Below are 27,881 nucleotides of genomic sequence, written 5' to 3'. Positions count from 1 at the left end.
CCTAATCTGGATGTTAGGGTTGGAAAGTCCCGTGAGTGAAGCCAAGGGAAAGTCCTAAACGGGATGTTAGGCGGTTGGAAAGTCCCGTGAGTGAAGCCAGTAATGGAAAAGTCCTAATGGATGTTAGGCAATGAGAAAGTCCTAACCGGATGTTAGGCGGGTGGAAAGTCCCGTGAGTGAATCCGTGCAGGAAAATCCAGATGGATCGTGATGATCGGACATCCGTGTTGAGGAAAGTCCAAGTAGGTCAAAGGATTGACCGGACACTGGCGAGGAGTAGCAGGTCAAGGAGTGACCAGATGTTAGGATGAAGTACCAATAGGTCAAGGTTGACCGGATATTGGTTTGGAAGTCTTGGGACTTGGTTTGGGCAAAATAGCTCTGGATCGGTCACCCATCGATCCTGATAGTTTTCTCGATCGGTCCGGTGACCGATCGACATCGTAAGTTTTCGTTATCTGGTGACCGATCAGTAAGAAAACAGAGGCGAAAAAGTACCGATCGGTCCACGCATCGATCAAAGATGTCCCGATCGGCGGACCGATCAGACGCAGCATCGCGAGAAGGAAGGAAGGGATCGTGGACCGATTCCGGTCCACGCATCGATCGTAGTACGCATGTCTTCGACCGATCGGTTCGGGACCGATCGATCGGTCCACGCATCGATCAGTTCTAGCTGCAACGCAACGGCTAGTTTCTTCACTGTTTCTTCTTCGCGGTATAAAGGAGACGAGGCATCTTCGTGCGTATTCTTCTTCTACAGAGCTGCTGTTCGGTGCTTGAGCTTTGTTGAGCTCTTCTTCGCAAGCTTCGCGTGAGCTTCTTCCTCGACTGGATCAGCTGCTGCTGAGTTGCTTCTTCATCCGTCGACAAGAAGGCAAGGGTTGTTTACATTTGCTGTGTATTTACTTCTTGTTTCTCTTGTATTTGTACTCCTTATCTTGCTGTTGCAAGAAGTAGTTGTGGCGAGGTTTCTCCACCCATAAGGAGCTCATATTTAGCCGGTTCTCCGGGGACTCATCCACCGACGGATTGGTAGGCTTCGTCCACCTTACGGACACGCCGAGGAGTAGGAGTTCATCTCCGAACCTCGTTACATCGGTTTGTTTTTCTTCTCCTTAGTTTCTTCCTTGTATTTCCGCTGCGACTAACCCTAACTGTAGGAAGAACGCGAGAATTTGGGGCGGCTATTCACACCCCCCTCTCTAGCCGAGTACGAAGAGATCCCAACATTAAGAAGGTGAAAGAGTGCCTCTTTCCCTTCACCTTCTAACCCTTTCTCATTCCTCCATTAATGGAGGTAGAGGAGCGTCCAAGGCAATTGGTGCAATGAGGAAAAGAGAGCAAGAGGGGTTCATGCATCAAGAAAGGTTGCTGTGTTGTGTACGCAGATGGGACCGAAGCACATCAGAAGTGCTGTCAGAATTTTGTTGAGACTATGTGTCTTGCAGAGAAGAAGAACATCCGAGGAATGAGATTTGGTTTGTGAATCATGAAGAACTTTTCGATTTGTTCATGATCGTTCTTTCGACGACAAATGGTTCGTGATCGTTTTTCTGACAACAAAGGAAGATCAAGATCTACTACGGGAGATCACTTGAGTTTTATAGATTTTATATTTCTATATTTTTCATACATAGAACTATCAACACTTAGGTAGACTTCCTTGTGGTCAACAAGGATAACCATGATATGTCAGGTTAAGGGGAGGTGTTTTTGAAAATTTTAAAGAAATGTGTTTGAAAAATCTTCTAAAAATTTATTTTTGTGAAAAATATTTAAAAAATATAGCGTTTCAAAAATTGTTTTGAAAAATTATTTTTGTGAAAATATTTGAAAAATCTATAAAATCTTTTGAAAAATCACTTTAAAAAATTATCTTTTGAAAAATATATTTTAGCTGTTCTTTTAATTTGGATCAACCCCTAGACATATAAGCAGTCTTCCTTGTGGTTAACAAGGAGTCCTAAGGATGCGTCAGGATAAGGGGAAGTCCTTATAAAAAGATTAATATAAGTTTAAAAATTCTTTTTAAATTTTCAAAAACTCTTTAAAAAATCTAGAAAATCTTTCTTAATTTTTTAAAATCTTTTGAAACACTATTTTAAAAATTTATATTTTGAAAATTTTATTTTAACTGATCTTTTAATTTTTATCAACCTCTAAGACACATAGAATGTATTTTTTGTAGTTAACATGGTCTTTAGAAAGTGTCAGATTGAGGGGGGATCCTGATTGAAAGATCAAATATAGTTTTCAAAATTCTTCAAAGTTAATTTTTAAAATTCTTTAAAACTGTGTTTGAAAACCTTTTGACAATTATTTTAAAATGGTAATTTTAAAGTGATATTTTTAAAAATGATCCTATTTCAAAAATAATATTTGAAAATAAATTCTTTCATAAAGATTTCTCAAAGTATATATTTTTTTAAAATTGTTAGTGCAAAAACAAGGGAAACTTAAGTAATCTTTTTAATGCATGTCAAAGGAGGAGAGTAACCTTAAGTATAAAAATATTTTGATTCCCAAATTTGGTATAAAACCTTAAAGACCAAATACCTAACTTAAGAAAATTGTTAAAGATCTAAAAGGGGAAGATTGTTAGTGCAATCAGCCTCAAGAGTTTTGATGTTTGACAATATACCTAAGTCTGGTCAGTTTGATCAAGGGTTTATCCAAACAGGACTTAATGTTTGAAAGAGAGAAGTCTAGTCAGGACTAGATGACTAGCAAAAGTCATAACTTAGTTAGGCAAGGGTAAGTCTTAGTGAGTGAAGTTAGGCAGTGGAAATCCTATAGGGAGGTAACCTTAGGTGGTGGAAGTCCTAGTGAGTGAAACTAGACCCTAGTGAGTGAAGCTAGATGGTGAAAATCCCAGGGGGAGGTAGCCTTAGGTGGTGGAAGTCCTAATGAGTAAAGCTAGACCTTAGCGAGTAAGCTAGACAGTGGAAATCCTAGGGGGAGGTAACCCTAGGTAATGGTAAGTCTTGGATTCTATCAAAGCATGAAGCCTAGTAGGTCATGTAGACTTATAGGAGTGCGACTTGATCCTAAGGGATTGACCCTTAGGTGGTAGATTTAGAGGAGGGACTTCTAAGCAAAAGGTAAGCCTAGTGGGTCAGGTAAACTTACAAATATAGGCTATGTTGCTTATTTGTGTTTGTATGGTTATTTTACAAGAATCCGGAGCTAGAAGCAAAACAAAGAGTATACAAATGTAAATGGGTGAATCAGAATTAACTCAGGTTCAACCGAACCCAAACCGATTTAGGAGACCGAATTGGTAGTTCGGTAGATCGACTGTGTTTGGTCTAGATTGCTGAGTTGTCAGAAATATTGACATGGAAGATGATGTGACAAAAGATCATCTTTATGATTTGGATCAAGATGAGGATAAGCTAGATGATGTGGATAGAGATAAGGCTTTATCCAGATATAACTTCATCCAGATAAGAGTTGATTTAGATAAGGATATGATCCAACTCTATAAAAGGAGATGAAGACTCTATGTTCAAGACACCGATTCTTAATCCTACTCTTCATCTCTGCGCTCAGAAAGCTACATTGCGAAGCTCTATGACCAGGGAAGACTTCCAGATCGGTCGTTATCTTTTGTTTGGTTTGTTTATTACAAGTTGTACTTAAATTATTATTACTTGTACTTGTATCGTAAATTGTAAGACATATTTCTACGTCTCCAGAAAGTTTTTGGAAAGGAGACCATTAGTGAACTTGCGCTTGAGTGTGTAGACCCTTGGACGTACTAACCCTGGGGGGTTGGGAACCAAGTAAATCCCATGAGTATTATTTTTCTCGTACTTTATTTTATATTCTGCTACTACTAACAACTTTGATAGAAAGAACGAACAAAATTTTAAAAAAAATGACAAGTCGAGATTCATCCCCCCCCCCCCCTCGACTACACCGATCCTAGATAGTTAACTATTTTTTAGAATCAAAATCACGTTATGGGGACCATAACATATAATACAATGTAACATATATGGATTAGTTATGGGGATCATAGCATCAATGAGATACTTATTAGAGCAAAATATGATATGCTCATCCTAAGCGGTCCAATATTATCGTCTAGCCAGATAAATCACAGAGATATTTTATTCTAACACAACAACCCTTTATATGAGGGAGATCAGACACATAACGAAATATTTTATATTCATTAAAAATTTGCCATAAGATTTATTAAAAAAAAATACCCCTATAAATACCAACTACGTAATCCCGTGAGAGCTCAATGATATACTTATGAATATTGGATCTTTTGCCAAGATGTTAGTCTACTATATTAGAAAGGCAGAGCTCATCTGCTTCTAATAGCCACATTTTTCCTTACAATAGCTTCCCTAAAGAATTTAAGATTTTCTTATATCTTCTAATCATATTTTTCATATATAATTAAATATACATAACTATTGTGATACTCATGTTTTTTATTGTCTATAAACATTTGGTAGTAAATATATTCAATTTAATTATTGGATTTGGTGAATGTTTCCATTAATTTTAAAATCTCTTCTAATTTGTGTTTTTGTTTTGACTTTGCAATATAATGCTATGTAGAGACCCATTGTAAGTTATAATTGACCAAAATCTTCCTTACGCATACAATATATACTTCACATCCAACAACTAATAAATTATGAATCTCTCTCTCTCTCTCTCTCTCTCACACACACACACACACACAGATATTTTAAATTCTAGAGAATATTTTTTCCACCAAGAAATAGAATTGTATAATGTGGATGGCCCTGAAATATCATTTTCCTTATTAGCCAAAGGATCAGGAACACCATCACCTCTTTAATCCTATTATTATGTTCCAATAGTACAACTATTTTCTTCTACTTTCATGAGTAATATTCACAATGACAGACTAATAGGTTAGATCCTTAAAAGAACCTTGATAAAAAAAACCATCACTTGACATGATTTAGGGGTCTAAATGATGTATGCACACTAGCTTGAGAGGATTAGCCATTCTTAAGCTTACGAGTAAGTTAGGGAACCACAAAATATGAATATTCACCTGTTAAAAATCTAAAGATACTAATTACTAGTCATTTGGTCTACTAGTCCAACTAAACTTAAAGTACTTTATTTTATCAAAAGTTGCACTATTAAAAGGGCATTTTTTTAACTTTATTCTAAATGAGAAATTATCTCTCATCTAATACGATGCAGTGGGGTGAATGGGTTGTACTAAGGTTGGGCATAGTATGAGCTCGTAGAACCCATTTTTTCTTGTCGTGCCTGAACCGACAAAATTCTAAACCGGTCATGTCAAGCACAACTCAAAAAAAGACTTCGCCTTGCCAAAGACAAGCCTAGACCCAAGTGAACCGTGTCAGTTTGAAGGGCAAACACAAGCCACTAGCTGTGGTTCCCTGTGTTAGATCTAGTCCTATGTCAATCTAGGTCCACTGACTATAATTAGCACCCAGTCTAGACGGGTTGGGTGGTCCAAGTCAATAATGACACAACCCAAGCTATGTTGTGTCATCTTGAACCCTGGACAATTTAATCCATTAACACTTATATGGTTTAGTCACTTCATGAACAAAGATAAAATAAATAAAAACAATATGTTTTAATCAAAATAAGTATGTTGAAGATTGATGTTATTATTGTTCACCGCAATATTCCTTTCCATTCGTAGGGTTACACTTGCACATGGATCTTAAAAGAGTATGGAAATCTTGTTCCAATTTTGTCATATTATAAAAACTGAGATCTACGGCAAGTGCAAAGAGGGGGAGATTTTATTTTTATAGTTATTTTATTTATACTTACAAGTATTAATGTTGGAGATGTTCAAAGTTTTAAAGCATAACTTGCAATTTTCAACAATTAATATTTTTTTTTGTAATTATTCATAGAAGGTTCATCACAGACCCCACTAAATTATTTTTACTGATAAAAAAATAATCAATTTATTTGCAAAATTAGCTGGTTGCTTGTGTCATTCAACTTTGATCATGTGGTTTTCTTGTTGGCACCCATTGGATACCTTATCAAGAGGACAATTTGATAGGAAAGGATGTCATTTTGTCTCTCTAGCAGAACGAGATATCTAACTATATCAATATTGGCTTTAAATGAACTCTTTTTATTTTTTTTGGTATGACTTTGATTCCAATGAAACTCCTATTTGCCCATAGGCTTTAGTTTTTATGTGATTAGATATATCCAAAGTTGTTTAATTTCTAACCTTTTTTTTGTTTCACTATTAGATAAAAGTGTCCAATGTAGGTTTACAAGGAAGAATCCACATCTATTTTAAAAAAAACTCTCACTATGATGACCTCTATTTGTCTTACAAAGGTACATAGCAATTGTTTTGCACTGTCAATCAGGGTCTGTTGAGGTTTTAGGAAGACAACTCCATCCATCATACATGTACTATTAACGGATGATTTATTCAACTATAAGATTAAACTTTGAATACGTATCTTAAAAATGATTTAGAGACATCACTCAACTGTCAAGCTGTTGTTTAAGGCTCTGCAATCATGGCGCTAATGATGAAGACAGTCACGGAATTAATACAAAAGTTAACAATTCGAGCTGTCCTAATTATGGATGCTCTGTTGGAATTCAACATGCTAAGCTCTCCCCCTTCCCTACCACTCCTTTAATATATTCCTAAAGGTTGGCACATCAATTTCATTAGCAATTAGCATGCATCACAGATGTTGACGATCAAGTATTTTAAACCAACTTTGCCCATCTAGCTATCTGCGACTTGAGCAAGGTAGAATTTTCCCTGTTCCAAGAAAAAAACAGTGGGACTTGGCTGCAAGTTTGAAGTAATCATACAGCTGTTTAGAATTTTCTTTTCCCACAAACCTAACGCAATAATTTGGATTCCTTCTTCCAAATGACTGTTGAACAGGTGGAATATTAGGTAGGCTAAAAATTTTAGGTAAAAATTAGGACACCCCAAATTATAGAAATTATAAAAGGACACTTCTTTTTCATAAAAAGTAAAAATGACACCCTACTTCTAAGAGTACTCCATACATTCAAGGTTGGCGTAGGATCTGTAACTAGCTACTATAACATTATTTTTTTACATTTAATGTTATTTTATGTGGTAAAGGTAATTCACTCGTCTCAGCGCCTCAGCACTCCTATCAATCCATTCTTACATCAACACGAAAGAGGTAAATAATGAGTGGCTACTAGCCATTAGTGCAGGTCGATAAGTCATGGGGAAGACATGATCAGATATATTGAGTTTCGACTCTAAGATCTCATGCGGCAACACCCTATGCCTCAATCACTGTATCACCCTGAAGGAACACTTTGAATGTTATTATAGTTGCTACAACTAATTATTATAATTTATAATAGCCACTCTCAATGACGTAGCCAGGATCTTCAATTGTCCTAGACTAAATTATGAAAATAATAATACATACATACATACAAAATGAACATTTAACAAACATAGAGTAAAGGAGAGGAAAGGAGATGATCTTGGGCTCATGAAGTTAAATGACTTGAAAAACATAACTCAATTGAGCGACTCCTGTGTTAGTACAATTTACACTAATAATCAAACTCAGATTTTGATAAATGACAAGTAGATTCAAGTTAGTATGTTTGTGATCTAATTGCTTTATGAAGTGTGCAAGAGTTGATTGGTCTGAAGAACCTGACACCGGGTTGAAATCCAGCTAGGTCTGTGAGACTCGATAGCTGGTGCGAAGTCTAGATGGTCCGCGGGACTCGATATCTAGCGAAAAGTCCGGTTAGGTCCGCGGGACCTGACAACCGGCCGAAATCAAGTTGCGTCTCCAGACCTAACAACTGGCAGGAAGATCTGGTAGGTCAAAGACAAATCAAGCGATTGCAGTTGGTAAGTAAAAGATAAATGATTGGAAGAGAGATCCAGTGAGGATGTATTCCCGATTAAGGGAACAGTAGGCGTCGGTCCAGCTTAGGTCTATTTGGAAAATCTAAGCTAAGAGCTTGACTAGATCTTGGTCTCGAGAAGACAGGATCTAATTACTACTACTATCTTACTGCATTGTACTAACTTTATTGTACAAGATAAATATATTTTTTATTATCTAGACTAGCTCTTTTTTGTAAGGAAGAAGTTGCTAAAAAACGGAGTGTCTGGATGCCCGAAAGGGGTCTAGGCTCTAGGACTCCTTGTCACGCCCCCAGAGGAGTCCCTGTCCGAGAAAATTTCGACAGCATCTCCCCTGTATGGTGGACAATCTGAAACTTTTCTACATCTCATATACCTCAGCCACAGGCGGCTGGAATAATAACAGTAAATAAAATCAATCACCACGCAGTTTATATATGTATTCAGCCTCTGGCTGTCACAACCACGCAGTTAATAAAATAAACAACATAGTAATACTCTGACTCGAAATCAACCCTACTCAACTACACTCGTAAAGCTCAAATCCGATTTTTTTCTTACCTCTTCTGCCGTCCAGGCAGGCATGTAGTAGTATAAAATCGAAAACAAATCCATCAACGAGACAACTTATATAATATCTAAGTATTCAACATCCAAATCCAAATATAGTCAAGTAAGAATCAAAAATAATACAAACGATAACAAATAGCTGGAGGTCTGCAGGGGACTAGCAACTGGAACTCCCTCCTGACAGCATTAACCTGAAAATAACAACAATGGAGGCGGGGTGAGTCCAACACTCAGCAGGTACAATTGATATGTAAAGTAAGGAAATAACACCTAGCACTAATCATGCGTACAGTCTCCTAACAATAATAAAGATAGATGCAAATCAAGAGAATAGGAGAGAATCTGACTAACCAGACCCGTAAAAGGACAAACAATCCGAAAGGTATAAAAGACCCGTATGACGCCAATCAAGGTATCCAAGCAATGTGAAGATATAAGTGCAACAAACACAAACACAACAATAAATGCATCACGATATGATGCGTCAAGGTCACCCCGACGCCAGTCACCGACTCACAACAACAATGGGACCGAGTGGGTATGACGACATGCACTCGCATCACTACTCCCGATGAGTGACCGAGTGGACGGGATCCTGTCGTACGTACTCCTACCCCAAATCATAAATGGGGAGCCGAATGCCTCATCTCCCGACACCATGACGAGAGGAATCTCTAACGCTACACGCCGCATCACACTACCCACGAGCGGATCAACTGAGCACCGGAAGAGTCAACCGACGTTACCACGCCGTGTCCCGCTACCCACGAAGGCCACAACGAGCACCGAATGGATGAAACGCAAAGTGCTCGACAATAAAGGAGCAATCAATCACTCAAGATGCAATCATGCGAATGTGCATGTCACTAAACATGGTAATATACTAAACCAATCTCTGGACATATCATAATGTGCACCAAAGCGAATGAATCATATCAAGGTATCTGATCATATAAGGTATCAAACCTAGGTCCTGACATGGTAAAATATGGTTATATCACTACCCATGAGCATGTGGAATCAGGTACATATCCATACAAGATGTAAACAAACAATCAATCAACAGGTAGCATGTATTGGGCAGTGATTAACCGAAACAAGTAAGAAACACAATTAATGCATCTTGTTAATTTAATTACTAAGCATATCAAAGACAATAAGTCAAAAGTACCCGCCTCCGAAAGTAGAAAGGTCCAATCAGACTCCGAGATACTCGTCTCGCGTCAAAGTCCTGAATCAATTCGCACAGTTTAGCTAATTTAATTTTTAAACAAATAGCTAAACTAATTTCTAATCCACTGATCATTTAGGGTTAGTTTCATTAATCCTGATTACACTATTATATAACTTATAAACTTAAGTTATTAATTATTGCTAACACAACTAGCAATAATCTACCATGAAAATCAAAACTCTAAACCTTACCTCAATTCACGGCCGTGATTAATCCATAATCAAGGAATGTGTTTTCTGCTGGAACAAGGTGAGTGGCTGGAAATCCACTTGCAAAACAATCAAGAAGGAAACTCACTAATCAACAAAATAACTCAATTCAAAACATAACCTACTGACCTTACCTCTTCCTTGATGCCCTCAACCAAAGCAAGATTGCCACGACAAGTTCCAACAGCCCCAAATCAAACCTACTGGCCAGACGTAACAACCTACTGCCCTGATCAAGTTGCTGTCCACCAACCGGATCAAGAAGAAATGATCAAGAAATCACAAGACACTCTATTAACAATTAAAGTCCAGTAATAATTTGTTCCCATTACCTCTTCTTCGATGATGACAGCGAGAATCAGAAGTTGGTGAAGCCGCTGTCCACCAAACCCTATACACTAAATTAGCCATCCCACACCCAAGTGCTGCTCACGGCAGGATAAGAATCAAAGCACAGAATTGAAAACAAAAACAAACCCTAAGCCCTCACCTTCAGTTCCACTGGCCGGGTTACAACTACCCCCTGTCACCTTCTTAAGCTCTTGATTTCCGGCGACCTAGGCATAGTGTACAGAGGCGGCGTCGCATAGGGCAGAAACAAGGCCGCAATCACTCTAGATCAGAGACACAAGGAAGGGAAACTTCGGCCGGCGCACAGGGAAGTCGGAGAGGTGGCTCGTCACCGGCGGCAGAGGGGGTCAGCATCACGGGCAGAAGGCTGGCGCTAGAGTAAAAGGTGCGGCGGTGCTACGGTGGTCAGTGGCGCTCGGCACCTAGGGCACGGCGACGGCGATGCTAGGCAGAGGCGACGGCGATGCTAGGAAGAGGCGACAGCGCTGCTCAAGTCCAGTGAGGGCAGCGGCTTCGGCAGGGCTCAGTGGCGGCCGACTGTCGGCTATGGTGGCGGCGTGAGGTGGCTAGGGCAGAGGACACAGGGGGAAGAAACCGCCGGCGCCGGCGGTTAGGGCTTTTTTTTCTCGGCGTCGGGTTCGGGAGTGAGGCTTGGGAGAGAAGGAACACGGGGGGGAAGAAAATAAATGAAAAAGAAAAAGGAATTAGGAATTTTTATAAAAGAAACAATTCCTCGCTTAAATGGGTCGTCCAAACAGGCTTTTCCAGGCCCCATTTTTATCCCGTTAACTCGTCCGTACGAGCTCCGAAAAATTCCCGAAAAATGTCCAAAAATTCCGGAAAATTCATTTATTAATAATCGTCATTTTTTTCCGGTATTTTACATTCTCCCCCACTAATAAAAATTTGGTCCCCAAATTTCAGTATCTACCATCAGCAAGTACTAATAACAAATAACAATAATAAATGTTGAACGGTAAATAAATCACATACCTCAAGTGAAAAGATGGGGATACTGAGCTCGGATCGTATCCTCGAGCTCCCAAGTAGCCTCCTCATCCGAATGGTGTTGCCATCCGACTTTAACTAGCCGGATAGTCTTATTCCGCAACTGACGCTCTTTTCGATCGAGAATCCGTACCGGAACCTCCTCATAAGTAGCATCAGGTTGAAGGGAACTGGAATATCTGTCAGCACATGCGTCGGATCGGGTACGTATCTCCTCAGCATGGATACGTAGAATACATCGTGGACGCCTGCCAGGGACGGCGATAGTGCCAACCAGTAAGCTACTGCTCCAATCCTTTCCGAGATCTGGAAAGGTCCAATGTACCGCGGAGCTGGCTTACCTCTGAGGTCAAATCTCTTCACCCCTTTCGTGGGCGAAACTCGCAGAAATACATAGTCGCAAATGGAGAACTCAAAGTGTCTCCGACTCGGGTCAGCATAATTCTTCTGGCAGTCTTATGCTTTTGACATCCTCCGTCTGATAGTACGGACCACTCTGCCTCACACTGAGCTCTATGAGGTCCCAACAGCTAGGCCGCTCGGATTCTCGTCCTGATCGACGACTGAGCAACTATGATAACAAGAATACCCTGCTTTGTCTGTCCCTTCTCCTCAAGGTCTAACTCGGAGAAACCCTGGATCAAGTCTATGACCACAACTCGATGGCAAACTAAAGTCCCTCTGGACTTCTAGCTAAGTGCATCAGCAACCACATTAGCTTTTCCCAGATGATAGCTAATGGTACAATCATAATCCATCAGGAACTCCATCCTTCTCCTCTGTCGAAAATTAAGTTCCTTATGAGTGAACATATATTTGAGACTCTGATGGTCAGTAAGAATCTCAATGTAATATCATACAAGTACTGTCGCCAAATCTTCAAGGCAAAAATAATAGCGGCCAACTCCAGATCATGAACTGAGTATTTTCTTCTCAGGCTCCCTCAACTATCGAGAAGCATATAAGAATACTCTACCGTGCTGCATCAGAACAGCACTCATACCCTGTAGAGACGCGTCGGTGTAGAGGACAAATTCGTCCTCTCCAGAAGGTAAAATCAAAACTGGAGCCGACACTAATCTCCGCTTCAGCTCCTAGAAGCTGGTCTTGAAATCCTCAGTCTAAATAAACTTCACGCCTTTCATTGTCAGGTGTGTAAGTGGCATAGCAATCCGTGAGAAACCTTCAACGTATCTCCGGAAATATCGAGTCAAATATAGGAAGTTGCAAGCCTCCTCTATAGACTCCGTCTACTCCCAACGGTAACAACCTCAATTTCCTGTGAAACCACAGTATACTCCTACTGGTAACCGAGTGTCTCAACATCTCATAGAAGACAAACCCAAAACACACTACTGAACTTTGCATATAGATGTTCCCATCGAAACATCTCTAGACTATGCAAAGATGATGTGCGTGACTCACTGCGAATCTGAAATAGATCACAACATCGTCCACAAAGACAATGGAAACCGATCCAAACATCCTCGACATACCAGGAACATCAAGTCCCTGATAACATCTAAGGCACTGAAAGCCTATATAGCAAAAACCAAGACACATAATGTCCGTATCACAGACATTTCTAACCATAAGATCTATGATAATAAGTCAAAAATATGATCATCAATAACATAAATCACCATAGAATAAATCCTCCAGTGTGAGAGCAACGCTCCATCACAGGAAACATCACATATGTGGGAGCAACGCTCTACCACAAATAGTCTGAAATAGGTATCGCAATAAATATAGGGGCAATGCTCCGCTACTAGCAATTCGTAATATGTGGGAGCAACTCTCCACCACAAAATAATACATAAGTACCCCAAGGCACCTAACTATCCAGCTAGAGACTGTACAAGATCTCTCTACCACAATTCACTGTGGTTAGCCTAGGCTATAACAACCTAGTAACTAATCAAATCCATCATCAACTCTATCAGCATCCTAGTGGGTCATCCACTGATAGGAAAATTAATTGATGGGTTAATCCATCAAATGACATAATGCAGTCACTCCACATTCTGCATTCAATATAAGTAGAATCATCATACAACTACCAATGTATACACATAGCACACATGCTCACACAATATATGTATGATCAACAAAATCCTCCAATTATTATACACCAAACATACTCACAACTCAGGTATATTCAGTATGATACCTCCAACAATACATACCGAACACGTGTGCAAAATCAATGTAGGTAAAATCAACAATACACCTCAAACAACACTCACATGACATGTCTTCACCTATGCCAAGAGTATAACCAACATATACTTCCAATAAAGCATACTAAACTCAGGTGCACACACATATCAAACATAATCAAAAAGATACCTCAGATACCACACCAAACACATATGTACATATCACAACTCAGATTAAATCGACAAAATGCCTTCATCAAAACACCACCGATGTACTTATACTACAACCCGGATTTAATCAACAAGATATCTTCAATAATAAATCCAGACACATACACCGAACTACATATCTATGATCCACAAGGAACCTTCAAATCATATCAGAACATGGATACATATACTACTTGCCAATGACAGTCTACCACATGACTCCTACAACACATAACAATCACAATATACATGTAACATAGACATGCAAAATCAGCACACCAGCTCAATCAAAGAGACCAACCTTATGCTACCAACACTCATGAGTTACCGGTATATCTAAACAAAATTCATGCATATGTATCAAGCATGAATACATCAATCAAAAGCAACCCAAAATAAAGCAGCATAATCATCCAGTAACAACCCTGCTCTAGGTTCAAAGGAACTGGTATCGGACAAGAAAAATATACACACCGTGGTATAACATTGCCAGTCAATGTCATACACTACCAAGACTATATCTAATGGGGAAAATTTTATCATCATAAATCCAAATGTACTCTCCCAGTATACACTAGTAACTATTGTATTCCATAAGTGTTAAGCAATTAGCTCTACACTTCCTTACATCAGCGGGGTCACATATCCCAAAGCACCCTCTAAGTTATCCCACCAGGTATATACAATCCACGGTCAAAATCTTCATGGAATAGGATACATCGATCCTTTATAAACTATCCAAGCCGATAATGATATATGGCTAAATCAGTCATTTTCACGTCAGTACAAAACATGTACTCAAATGTGCTCTAGATACATAACTAAGCACAAATAACCTAAAGGTTCGAACCTCTAAAAATAGAATATGACAATCCTCTACTGATCACCCAACAAAACTAAATCATTCATCTACTAACTAATCAAGAATACCTTAATCCTCCACAAGCAACTAAGGTATATCCAACCACATAATATCATATGTATAAATGTGTACAACCCAAAAGAAAAAGTCAATATTTAGGAACATCAAGACACTCTCATTTTCATCCTCAAAAATATCAGCCCACATAATATCAGATGAATCAGTCTCTACTCCCCATGAGGGTAAGTTAGCATTCAAAACATCAAATCATTATTTATCCACGAAGTCTAATATCGGAGGAAGCAATTATCCATTTTATCATCCTTTTAACTAACCACAACTAACCGATTTATTAAAATCTCATAGGCACTCTAAATCATAAATTCTCTAGCACCCGATTTATAATCCGATCACCAACTATAATCATCAAACCTGTGAATATCATACATGATACTCACTATGTCACCATCAATGACAACCCAAATATAAATCATCAAAATAGTTATCCATTAATAGATCATCAAAACAAATATCTAATAATGGATCATCAAACAACCACATAACATTTACTCTCATAAATCATTAGAAATCAACACATCAAAATATCTGATCTCACAATATCCCTCAACCTCAAACCATTCTCAACAATGATCAAACATGGTAACTCCCCAATAAACAATTTTCATCGTATCGGGTACTCTAATATCCAAAAGATATGAGTATAAAAACTCAACTGACTAAGTCAACAGGAATAGGTAAGTGTCATCCACTACCCGCTAACAATAGCAGAGGTCGATATGTGCCTCCATCTCCTAGTAGTAGTAATGGAAACTAAAACTACGATGGTATGATATGAAAAATCACCAGAGACTATAATCCTCGATCTCTATGAGGGTCGACCCGGATCATGCTAACCCATCACCGTAATAGGCTACAACAACCAAACAAGTACTAAAGATAAAGTGCTAATACATGTCATAACTATCATAAAATAAACATCATACCTATTTGCTGTCTGGAGATGTTCCGTCGCTGTCCTGTCCCCAACCTTTGACCTCAAACTCCGAACGAGAAACATCGTCGGAAATCCAAATAAATCCGAAACGGAAATCCGAAACATAACCATATCGAAAATCCGAAATGCCCATTTGACTCGCGCTAACCCAAATATCCAGAATACCAACAACAGGTATCCGATAAATCTCCAGAACACCAAAAGCAGGTATCATAACCCGCTCTGATACCACTAAATTGGTATCAGATAAATCCCGAAAATCCAAAATACAAACATCCAACAAGTATCGCCAAACTTGGCGCTCTGATACCAAGTAAATAAATTGGTATCAGGTTATCCCAAACATCCAAAATACGAAAACAAAAGATCGTATAACCTGTACTCTGATACCACTAAATTATCACTCCCCCAGAGGAGTCCCTGTCCGAGAAAATTTCGGCAGCACCTCCCCTGTATGGTGGACAATCTGAAACTTTTCTACATCTCATATACCTCAGCCACAGGCGGCTGGAATAATAACAGTAAATAAAATCAATCACCACGCAGTTTATATATGTATTCAGCCTCTGGCTGTCACAACCACGCAGTTAATAAAATAAACAACATAGTAATACTCTGACTCGAAATCAACCCTACTCAACTACACTCGTAAAGCCCAAATCCGATTTTTCTTACCTCTTCTGCCGTCCAGGCAGGCATGTAGTAGTATAAAATCGAAAACAAATCCATCAACGAGACAACTTATATAATATCTAAGTATTCAACATCCAAATCCAAATATAGTCAAGTAAGAATCAAAAATAATACAAACGATAACAAATAGCTGGAGGTCTGCAGGGGACTAGCAACTGGAACTCCCTCCTGACAGCATTAACCTGAAAATAACAACAATGGAGGCGGGGTGAGTCCAACACTCAGCAGGTACAATTGATATGTAAAGTAAAGAAATAACACTTAGCACTAATCATGCGTACGGTCTCCTAACAATAATAAAGATAGATGCAAATCAAGAGAATAGGAGAGAATCTGCACTAACCAGACCCGATAAAAGGACAAACAACCGAAGGTATAGAAGACCAGATGCACGCCAATCAAGGTATCCAAGCAACGTGCAGCATATAAGTACAACAAACACAAACACAACAATAAATGCATCACGATACGATGCTAATGTCACGGTCACCCCGACGCCACCACCGACTCACAACAACATGGGACCGAGTGGGTAGGTCGCTGACGACAGCACTCGTGATCACTACTCCCGACGAGGTGGCCGAGTGGGACGGGATGTCTTTGAGTACATACGCATTCTACCCCAAATCATAAACGGGGAGCGAATGCCTCATCTCCAGACACCTATGACGGAGAGGAATTCTAACGCTACACGCCGCATCACACTACCCATGAGCGGATCAACGGAGCACCGAAGAGTCAAACCTGACGTCTTACATACCGTGTCCCGCTACCCACGAAGGCCACAACGAGCAACCGGTGATAAACCGCAAAGTGCTCGGACAATAAAGGAGCAATCAATCACTCAGCATGCAATCATGCGAATGGTGCATGTCACTAAACATGGTAATATACTAAACCAATCTCTGGACATATCATAATGTGCACCAAAGCGAATGAATCATATCAAGGTATCTGATCATATAAGGTATCAAACCTAGGTCCTGACATGGTAAAATATGGTTATATCACTACCCATGAGTATGTGGAATCAGGTACATATCCATACAAGATGTAAACAAACAATCAATCAACAGGCAGCATGTATTGGGCAGTGATTAACCGAAACAAGTAAGAAACACAATTAATGCATCTTGTTAATTTAATTACTAAGCATATCAAAGACAATAAGTCAAAAGTACCCGCCTCCGAAAGTAGAAAGGTCCAATCAGACTCCGAGATACTCGTCTCGCGTCAAAGTCCTGAATCAATTCGCACAGTTTAGCTAATTTAATTTTTAAACAAATAGCTAAACTAATTTCTAATCCACTGATCATTTAGGGTTAGTTTCATTAATCCTGATTACACTATTATATAACTTATAAACTTAAGTTATTAATTATTGCTAACACAACTAGCAATAATCTACCATGAAAATCAAAACTCTAAACCTTACCTCAATTCACGGCCGTGATTAATCCATAATCAAGGAATGTGTTTGCTGCTGGAACAAGGTGAGTGGCTGGAAATCCACTTGCAAAACAATCAAGAAGGAAACTCACTAATCAACAAAATAACTCAATTCAAAACATAACCTACTGACCTTACCTCTTCCTTGATGCCCTCAACCAAAGCAAGATTGCCACGACAAGTTCCAACAGCCCCAAATCAAACCTACTGGCCAGACGTAACAACCTACTGCCCTGATCAAGTTGCTGTCCACCAACCGGATCAAGAAGAAATGATCAAGAAATCACAAGACACTCTATTAACAATTAAAGTCCAGTAATAATTTGTTCCCATTACCTCTTCTTCGATGATGACAGCGAGAATCAGAAGTTGGTGAAGCCGCTGTCCACCAAACCCTATACACTAAATTAGCCATCCCACACCCAAGTGCTGCTCACGGCAGGATAAGAATCAAAGCACAGAATTGAAAACAAAAACAAACCCTAAGCCCTCACCTTCAGTCCCACTGGCCGGGTTACAACTACCCCCTGTCACCTTCTTAAGCTCTTGATTTCCGGCGACCTAGGCATAGTGTACAGAGGCGGCGTCGCATAGGGCAGAAACAAGGCCGCAATCACTCTAGATCAGAGACACAAGGAAGGGAAACTTCGGCCGGCGCACAGGGAAGTCGGAGAGGTGGCTCGTCACCGGCGGCAGAGGGGGTCAGCATCGCGGGCAGAAGGCCGGCGCTAGAGTAAAAGGTGCGGCGGTGCTACGGTGGTCAGTGGCGCTCGGCACCTAGGGCACGGCGACGGCGATGCTAGGCAGAGGCGACGGCGATGCTAGGAAGAGGCGACAGCGCTGCTCAAGTCCAGTGAGGGCAGCGGCTTCGGCAGGGCTCAGTGGCGGCCGACTGTCGGCTATGGTGGCGGCGTGAGGTGGCTAGGGCAGAGGACACAGGGGGAAGAAACCGCCGGCGCCGGCGGTTAGGGCTTTTTTTTCTCGGCGTCGGGTTCGGGAGTGAGGCTCGGGAGAGAAGGAACACGGGGGGGAAGAAAATAAATGAAAAAGAAAAAGGAATTAGGAATTTTTTATAAAAGAAACAATTCCTCGCTTAAATGGGTCGTCCAAACAGGCTTTTCCAGGCCCCATTTTTATCCCGTTAACTCGTCCGTACGAGCTCCGAAAAATTCCCGAAAAATGTCCAAAAATTTCGGAAAATTCATTTATTAATAATCGTCATTTTTTCCGGGATTTTACATTCTCCCCCACTAATAAAAATTTGGTCCCCAAATTTCAGTATCTACCATCAGCAAGTACTAATAACAAATAACAATAATAAATGTTGAACGGTAAATAAATCACATACCTCAAGTGAAAAGATGGGGATACTGAGCTCGGATCGTATCCTCGAGCTCCCAAGTAGCCTCCTCATCCGAATGGTGTTGCCATCCGACTTTAACTAGCCGGATAGTCTTATTCCGCAACTGACGCTCTTTTCGATCGAGAATCCGTACCGGAACCTCCTCATAAGTAGCATCAGGTTGAAGGGAACTGGAATATCTGTCAGCACATGCGTCGGATCGGGTACGTATCTCCTCAGCATGGATACGTAGAATACATCGTGGACGCCTGCCAGGGACGGCGATAGTGCCAACCAGTAAGCTACTGCTCCAATCCTTTCCGAGATCTGGAAAGGTCCAATGTACCGCGGAGCTGGCTTACCTCTGAGGTCAAATCTCTTCACCCCTTTCGTGGGCGAAACTCGCAGAAATACATAGTCGCAAATGGAGAACTCAAAGTGTCTCCGACTCGGGTCAGCATAATTCTTCTGGCAGTCTTATGCTTTTGACATCCTCCGTCTGATAGTACGGACCACTCTGCCTCACACTGAGCTCTATGAGGTCCCAACAGCTAGGCCGCTCGGATTCTCGTCCTGATCGACGACTGAGCAACTATGATAACAAGAATACCCTGCTTTGTCTGTCCCTTCTCCTCAAGGTCTAACTCGGAGAAACCCTGGATCAAGTCTATGACCACAACTCGATGGCAAACTAAAGTCCCTCTGGACTTCTAGCTAAGTGCATCAGCAACCACATTAGCTTTTCCCAGATGATAGCTAATGGTACAATCATAATCCATCAGGAACTCCATCCTTCTCCTCTGTCGAAAATTAAGTTCCTTATGAGTGAACATATATTTGAGACTCTGATGGTCAGTAAGAATCTCAATGTAATATCATACAAGTACTGTCGCCAAATCTTCAAGGCAAAAATAATAGCGGCCAACTCCAGATCATGAACTGAGTATTTTCTTCTCAGGCTCCCTCAACTATCGAGAAGCATATAAGAATACTCTACCGTGCTGCATCAGAACAGCACTCATACCCTGTAGAGACGCGTCGGTGTAGAGGACAAATTCGTCCTCTCCAGAAGGTAAAATCAAAACTGGAGCCGACACTAATCTCCGCTTCAGCTCCTAGAAGCTGGTCTTGAAATCCTCAGTCTAAATAAACTTCACGCCTTTCATTGTCAGTGTGTAAGTGGCATAGCAATCCGTGAGAAACCTTCAACGTATCTCCGGAAATATCGAGTCAAATATAGGAAGTTGCAAGCCTCCTCTATAGACTCCGTCTACTCCCAACGGTAATAACCTCAATTTCCTGTGAAACCACAGTATACTCCTACTGGTAACCGAGTGTCTCAACATCTCATAGAAGACAAACCCCAAACACACTACTGAACTTTGCATATAGATGTTCCCATCGAAACATCTCTAGACTATGCAAAGATGATGTGCGTGACTCACCGCGAATCTGAAATAGATCACAACATCGTCCACAAAGACAATGGAAACCGATCCAAACATCCTCGACATACCAGAACATCAAGTCCCCGATAACATCTAAGGCACTGAAAGCCTATATAGCAAAAACCAAGACACATAATGTCCGTATCACAGACATTTCTAACCATAAGATCTATGATAATAAGTCAAAAATATGATCATCAATAACATAAATCACCATAGAATAAATCCTCCAGTGTGAGAGCAACGCTCCATCACAGGAAACATCACATATGTGGGAGCAACGCTCTACCACAAATAGTCTGAAATAGGTATCGCAATAAATATAGGGGCAATGCTCCGCTACTAGCAATTCGTAATATGTGGGAGCAACTCTCCACCACAAAATAATACATAAGTACCCCAAGGCACCTAACTATCCAGCTAGAGACTGTACAAGATCTCTCTACCACAATTCACTGTGGTTAGCCTAGGCTATAACAACCTAGTAACTAATCAAATCCATCATCAACTCTATCAGCATCCTAGTGGGTCATCCACTGATAGGAAAATTAATTGATGGGTTAATCCATCAAATGACATAATGCAGTCACTCCACATTCTGCATTCAGTATAAGTAGAATCATCATACAGCTACCAATGTATACACATAGCACACATGCTCACACAATATATGTATGATCAACAAAATCCTCCAATTATTATACACCAAACATACTCACAACTCAGGTATATTCAGTATGATACCTCCAACAATACATACCGAACACGTGTGCAAAATCAATGTAGGTAAAATCAACAATACACCTCAAACAACACTCACATGACATGTCTTCACCTATGCCAAGAGTATAACCAACATATACTTCCAATAAAGCATACTAAACTCAGGTGCACACACATATCAAACATAATCAAAAAGATACCTCAGATACCACACCAAACACATATGTACATATCACAACTCAGATTAAATCGACAAAATGCCTTCATCAAAACACCACCGATGTACTTATACTACAACCCGGATTTAATCAACAAGATATCTTCAATAATACATCCAGATACATACACCGAACTACATAGCTATGATCCACAAGGAAACTTCAAACCATATCAGAACATGGATACATATACTACTTGCAAATAGGCAGTCTACCACATGACTCCTACAACACATAACAATCATAATATACATGTAACATAGACATGAAAAATCAGCACACCAGCTCTATCAAAGAGACCAACCTTATGCTACCAACACTCATGAGTTACCGGTATATCTAAACAAAATTCATGCATATGTATCAAGCATGAATACATCAATCAAAAGCAACCCAAAATAAAGCAGCCTAATCATCCAGTAACAACCCTGCTCTAGGTTCAAAGGAACTGGTATCGGACAAGAAAAATATACACACCGTGGTATAACATTGCCAGTCAATGTAATACACTACCAAGACTATATCTAATGGGGAAAATTTTATCATCATAAATCCAAATGTACTCTCCCAGTATACACTAGTAACTATTGTATTCCATAAGTGTTAAGCAATTAGCTCTACACTTCCTTACATCAGCGGGGTCACATATCCCAAAGCACCCTCTAAGTTATCCCACCAGGTATATACAATCCACGGTCGAAATCTTCATGGAATAGGATACATCGATCCTTTATAACCTATCCAAGCCGATAATGATATATGGCTAAATCAATCATTTTCACGTCAGTACAAAACATGTACTCAAATGTGCTCTAGATACATAACTAAGCACAAATAACCTAAAGGTTCGAACCTCTAAAAATAGAATATGACAATCCTCTACTGATCACCCAACAAAACTAAATCATTCATCTACTAACTAATCAAGAATACCTTAATCCTCCACAAGCAACTAAGGTATATCCAACCACATAATATCATATGTATAAATGTGTACAACCCAAAAGAAAAAGTCAATATTTAGGAACATCAAGACACTCTCATTTTCATCCTCAAAAATATCAGCCCACATAATATCAGATGAATCAGTCTCTACTCCCCATGAGGGTAAGTTAGCATTCAAAACATCAAATCATTATTTATCCACGAAGTCTAATATCAGAGGAAGCAATTATCCATTTTATCATCCTTTTAACTAACCACAACTAACCAGATTTATTAAAATCTCATAGGCACTCTAAATCATAAATTCTCTAGCACCCGATTTATAATCTGATCACCAACTATAATCATCAAACCTGTGAATATCATACATGATACTCACTATGTCACCATCAATGACAACCCAAATATAAATCATCAAAATAGTTATCCATTAATAGATCATCAAAACAAATATCTAATAATGGATCATCAAACAACCACATAACATTTACTCTCATAAATCATTAGAAATCAACACATCAAAATATCTGATCTCACAATATCCCTCAACCTCAAACCATTCTCAACAATGATCAAACATGGTAACTCCCCAATAAACAATTTTCATCGTATCGGGTACTCTAATATCCAAAAGATATGAGTATAAAAACTCAACTGACTAAGTCAACAGGAATAGGTAAGTGTCATCCACTACCCTGCTAACAATAGCAGAGGCTGATATGTGCCTCCATCTCCTAGTAGTAGTAACAGAAACTAAAACTACTGATGGTATGATATGAAAAATCACCAGAGACTATAATCCTTGATCTCTATGAGGGTCGACCCAGATCAGTGGCTAACCCATCACCTGTAATATGGCTACAACAACCAAACAGGTACTAAAGATAAAGTGCTAATACATGTCATAACTATCATAAAATAAACATCATACCTATTTGCTGTCTGGAGATGTTCCGTCGCTGTCCTGTCCCCAACCTTTGACCTCAAACTCCGAACGAGAAACATCGTCGGAAATCCAAATAAATCCGAAACATAACCATATCGAAAATCCGAAAATGCCCAGTTTGACTCGCAAACCTGGCTAACCCAAATATCCAGAATACCAACAACAGGTATCTGATAAATCTCCAGAACACCAAAAGCAGGTATCATAACCCGCTCTGATACCAATAAATTGGTATCAGATAAATCTCGAAAATCCATAATACAAAAATCCAACAAGTATCGCCAAACTTGGCGCTCTGATACCAAGTAAATAAATTGGTATCAGGTTATCCCAAACATCCAAAATACGAAAACAAAAGATCGTATAACTGTGCTCTGATACCACTAAATTGTCACGCCCCCAGAGGAGTCCCTGTCCGAGAAAATTTCGACAGCATCTCCCCTGTATGGTGGACAATCTGAAACTTTTCTACATCTCATATACCTCAGCCACAGGCGGCTGGAATAATAACAGTAAATAAAATCAATCACCACGCAGTTTATATATGTATTCAGCCTCTGGCTGTCACAACCACGCAGTTAATAAAATAAACAACATAGTAATACTCTGACTCGAAATCAACCCTACTCAACTACACTCGTAAAGCTCAAATCCGATTTTTTTCTTACCTCTTCTGCCGTCCAGGCAGGCATGTAGTAGTATAAAATCGAAAACAAATCCATCAACGAGACAACTTATATAATATCTAAGTATTCAACATCCAAATCCAAATATAGTCAAGTAAGAATCAAAAAATAATACAAACGATAACAAATAGCTGGAGGTCTGCAGGGGACTAGCAACTGGAACTCCCTCCTGACAGCATCAACCTGAAAATAACAACAATGGAGGCGGGGTGAGTCCAACACTCAGCAGGTACAATTGATATGCAAAGTAAAGAAATAACACTTAGCACTAATCATGCGTACAGTCTCCTAACAATAATAAAGATAGATGCAAATCGAAGAGAATAGGAGAGAATCTGCACTAACCAGGACCCGATAAAAGGACAAACAGTCCGAAAGGTATAGAAGACCTGTATGCATGTCAATCAAGGTATCCAAGCAATGTGCAGCATATAAGTACAACAAACACAAACACAAACAATAAATGCATCATGCATATGATGCTAATGTCATGGTCACCCCTGACGCCAGTCAGCCGACTCACAACAACAGTGGGACCGAGTGGGTAGGGCTGTGACGACCGTGCACTCTGCATCACTACTCCTGATGAGTGACCGAGTGGACGGGATGCTGTCGGAGTACATACGTACTCCTACCCCAAATCATAAATGGGGGAGCGCAATGCTCTCATCTCCCGGTACACTATGACGGAGAGGAATCTCTAACGTGCTACACGCTGCATCACACTACCCATGAGCGGATCAACGGAGCACCGGAAGAGTCAAACTGACGTGCTACCACGCTGTGTCCCGCTACCCATGAGCGTCACAACGGAGCACCGAACAGTGATGAAACTGGCAAAGTGCTCGACAATAAAGGAGCAATCAATCACTCAGCATGCAATCATGCGAATGGTGCATGTCACTAAACATGGTAATATACTAAACCAATCTCTGGACATATCATAATGTGCACCAAAGCGAATGAATCATATCAAGGTATCTGATCATATAAGGTATCAAACCTAGGTCCTGACATGGTAAAATATGGTTATATCACTACCCATGAGCATGTGGAATCAGGTACATATCCATACAAGATGTAAACAAACAATCAATCAACAGGCAGCATGTATTGGGCAGTGATTAACCGAAACAAGTAAGAAACACAATTAATGCATCTTGTTAATTTAATTACTAAGCATATCAAAGACAATAAGTCAAAAGTACCCGCCTCCGAAAGTAGAAAGGTCCAATCAGACTCCGAGATACTCGTCTCGCGTCAAAGTCCTGAATCAATTCGCACAGTTTAGCTAATTTAATTTTTAAACAAATAGCTAAACTAATTTCTAATCCACTGATCATTTAGGGTTAGTTTCATTAATCCTGATTACACTATTATATAACTTATAAACTTAAGTTATTAATTATTGCTAACACAACTAGCAATAATCTACCATGAAAATCAAAACTCTAAACCTTACCTCAATTCACGGCCGTGATTAATCCATAATCAAGGAATGTGTTTGCTGCTGGAACAAGGTGAGTGGCTGGAAATCCACTTGCAAAACAATCAAGAAGGAAACTCACTAATCAACAAAATAACTCAATTCAAAACATAACCTACTGACCTTACCTCTTCCTTGATGCCCTCAACCAAAGCAAGATTGCCACGACAAGTTCCAACAGCCCCAAATCAAACCTACTGGCCAGACGTAACAACCTACTGCCCTGATCAAGTTGCTGTCCACCAACCGGATCAAGAAGAAATGATCAAGAAATCACAAGACACTCTATTAACAATTAAAGTCCAGTAATAATTTGTTCCCATTACCTCTTCTTCGATGATGACAGCGAGAATCAGAAGTTGGTGAAGCCGCTGTCCACCAAACCCTATACACTAAATTAGCCATCCCACACCCAAGTGCTGCTCACGGCAGGATAAGAATCAAAGCACAGAATTGAAAACAAAAACAAACCCTAAGCCCTCACCTTCAGTCCCACTGGCCGGGTTACAACTACCCCCTGTCACCTTCTTAAGCTCTTGATTTCCGGCGACCTAGGCATAGTGTACAGAGGCGGCGTCGCATAGGGCAGAAACAAGGCCGCAATCACTCTAGATCAGAGACACAAGGAAGGGAAACTTCAGCCGGCGCACAGGGAAGTCGGAGAGGTGGCTCGTCACCGGCGGTAGAGGGGGTCAGCATCACGGGCAGAAGGCTGGCGCTAGAGTAAAAGGTGCGGCGGTGCTACGGTGGTCAGTGGCGCTCGGCACCTAGGGCACGGCGACGGCGATGCTAGGCAGAGGCGACGGCGATGCTAGGAAGAGGCGACAGCGCTGCTCAAGTCCAGTGAGGGCAGCGGCTTCGGCAGGGCTCAGTGGCGGCCGACTGTCGGCTATGGTGGCGGCGTGAGGTGGCTAGGGCAGAGGACACAGGGGGAAGAAACCGCCGGCGCCGGCGGTTAGGGCTTTTTTTTGGAGAAAATAAATGAAAAAGAAAAAGGAATTAGGAATTTTTATAAAAGAAATAATTCCTCGCTTAAATGGGTCGTCCAAACAGGCTTTTCCAGGCCCCATTTTTATCCAGTTAACTCGTCCGTACGAGCTCCGAAAAATTCCCGAAAAATGTCCAAAAATTTCGGAAAATTCATTTATTAATAATCGTCATTTTTTTCCGGTATTTTACACTCCTGGCACCCGGTCTTGGTCCGGATGCTTGGACCAGCTTCGCCCAGGTACCAGGGCAAGCACTTGGGCGGTCCGAGCGCCAGGGAAGGTAGGCAGGCAGTCTGAGTGCTTAGGTTGGTCTAGGCACCTAGACCAGAAAAATCAACCAAAAGCTGAGTTGGAGTAATGACTTGCTGAACCACGTCAACGGTCCAAGCGCCCAAAGGGCTTCTAGGCACCCGGAGGTGGATAAATTTAACGGATTAAGTTTTGACGAGAGATCGCCATGTCATCAGCAGTCCCGGCACCCTGAGGGGTTCGAAACACCTAGAATGGCCCTATATAAAGGCCTTCAACCAATCACTTCAAAACAACAATTACTACAACTTTCATTCTTACGCACTACCTTGAAAAGGCTCCGACGACATTGAAAGGCTGCTCCGAAGTTTAAATTTTCTTTCTATTTGTTGGTAAATCTTATGTTTAAGTTCTTGTACTAAATCTTTATAAATCATTTTCGAACTAATAGTGATTTTCCATCGAAAGCACTCTCACGTGCGGGCCTTGAAGTAGGATTCGTCAAAGTATTTGAACCAAGTAAAAAATTACTTGTGTGAGCGTTTGAATTTTTATGTTTCTTTTTCGCTGCATACTTTGGATTTTTAAAAAGCGACAATTGCTATTCACTCTTCCTTTAGCATCTTTCCGATCTAACAAGTAGTATCAGTGTAAAATACCGGAAAATATAGAATAAAAATAAGGGAATTTTCTGAAATTTTTGGAAATTTTTTCGGGAATTTTTCGGAGCTCGTACGGACGAGTTTACGGTGATAAAAATGGGGCCCAAGAAAGCCTGTTTAGGCTACCCCGTTTTAACGAGGAAATGCTTATTTTCTAAATTCTTTTTACTTTTCTATTTCTTTTTCTTTATTTTCTTTTCCTTACCTTCATTTCCTTCTTTCCCCGCCGAACCCATGCGTCGACGCCGAACATTCTTCTCCCGATCTTCTGCCCTAACCACCACGAGAGCACTGCCGGCTCCTCCTCTCGGCCAATCTATCCTTGCCGGCCGACGAGAGCCAAGGATAAAGCCCTGTCGCCGGCCACACATCGAGCCCTAGGTCTTTCTCTCTCGGCGCCAGTTGCTTCTTCCTCCGGTACCGGAGCCGTGGCCGAGGGATGTGCTTCTCCTCCCTTGCCGGTGCTCTCGGTTTTCCCTCTGCCTCATCGCCTCCTCGCCACAGAGATCTTCCTCCGC

The 27,881-nt window shown here is 40.5% G+C and overlaps 3 long non-coding RNA genes across 4 annotated transcripts; all 3 read right to left on the bottom strand.

Annotated features, from left to right (window-relative positions):
* Positions 1 to 9,921: 9,921 nt before the first annotated feature.
* Positions 9,922 to 10,874, bottom strand: LOC122003740. 2 transcript variants are annotated; one of them, XR_006118069.1, is made up of 4 exons: positions 10,410 to 10,874; positions 10,252 to 10,344; positions 10,054 to 10,160; positions 9,922 to 9,967 (listed from the first exon to the last, which is right to left on the bottom strand). It is a non-coding gene; the product is annotated as an uncharacterized LOC122003740 (long non-coding RNA). The 2 variants fall into 2 exon arrangements; XR_006118070.1 differs by having other exon boundaries at positions 9,949 to 9,978.
* A 6,530-nt stretch (positions 10,875 to 17,404) lies between these two features.
* LOC122003739 lies at positions 17,405 to 18,628 on the bottom strand. The gene is made up of 4 exons (XR_006118068.1): positions 18,006 to 18,628; positions 17,808 to 17,914; positions 17,656 to 17,721; positions 17,405 to 17,461 (listed from the first exon to the last, which is right to left on the bottom strand). It is a non-coding gene; the product is annotated as an uncharacterized LOC122003739 (long non-coding RNA).
* A 6,560-nt stretch (positions 18,629 to 25,188) lies between these two features.
* On the bottom strand, positions 25,189 to 26,412 carry LOC122003738. Its single transcript, XR_006118067.1, has 4 exons — positions 25,790 to 26,412; positions 25,592 to 25,698; positions 25,440 to 25,505; positions 25,189 to 25,245 (listed from the first exon to the last, which is right to left on the bottom strand). It is a non-coding gene; the product is annotated as an uncharacterized LOC122003738 (long non-coding RNA).
* Between the last annotated feature and the right edge of the window lie 1,469 nt (positions 26,413 to 27,881).

This window comes from Zingiber officinale, chromosome 7B (assembly GCF_018446385.1).
Source record: "Zingiber officinale cultivar Zhangliang chromosome 7B, Zo_v1.1, whole genome shotgun sequence".
In the NCBI taxonomy this organism is placed as follows: domain Eukaryota; kingdom Viridiplantae; phylum Streptophyta; class Magnoliopsida; order Zingiberales; family Zingiberaceae; genus Zingiber; species Zingiber officinale.
Note: the sequence above shows the minus strand (reverse complement) of the source record. Positions and strands in the feature narration are given on the sequence as shown.